This window comes from Apium graveolens, chromosome 7 (genome assembly GCF_009905375.1).
Source record: "Apium graveolens cultivar Ventura chromosome 7, ASM990537v1, whole genome shotgun sequence".
Taxonomy (NCBI): Eukaryota; Viridiplantae; Streptophyta; class Magnoliopsida; order Apiales; family Apiaceae; genus Apium; species Apium graveolens.
The window spans coordinates 37,833,777-37,834,037 of record NC_133653.1 but is presented as its reverse complement, the minus strand read 5'-3'; positions in this window follow the sequence as shown (position 1 = coordinate 37,834,037).

Below are 261 nucleotides of genomic sequence, written 5' to 3'. Positions count from 1 at the left end.
GGACCCGCGCAGGACAAACCGTACGGCGGATCGAAAAAGTCGAAACACGGAAAATGCTCGGAATATTACAATTAGGTTAGGAAGGAGTTCCCGGAAGAGTTTCGGGTTCTAAAAACGTAACAACGGATGACGTCGGTTGGTTGCCGTTTTTATAAAATAGGTTTTAAATACCTGGAAAAAAAAGATTTTATAAAATTTATATGATTCCTGTAAATTCATAAATCAACATAAAAATAATTAGGAAGATATGACAATTATCTA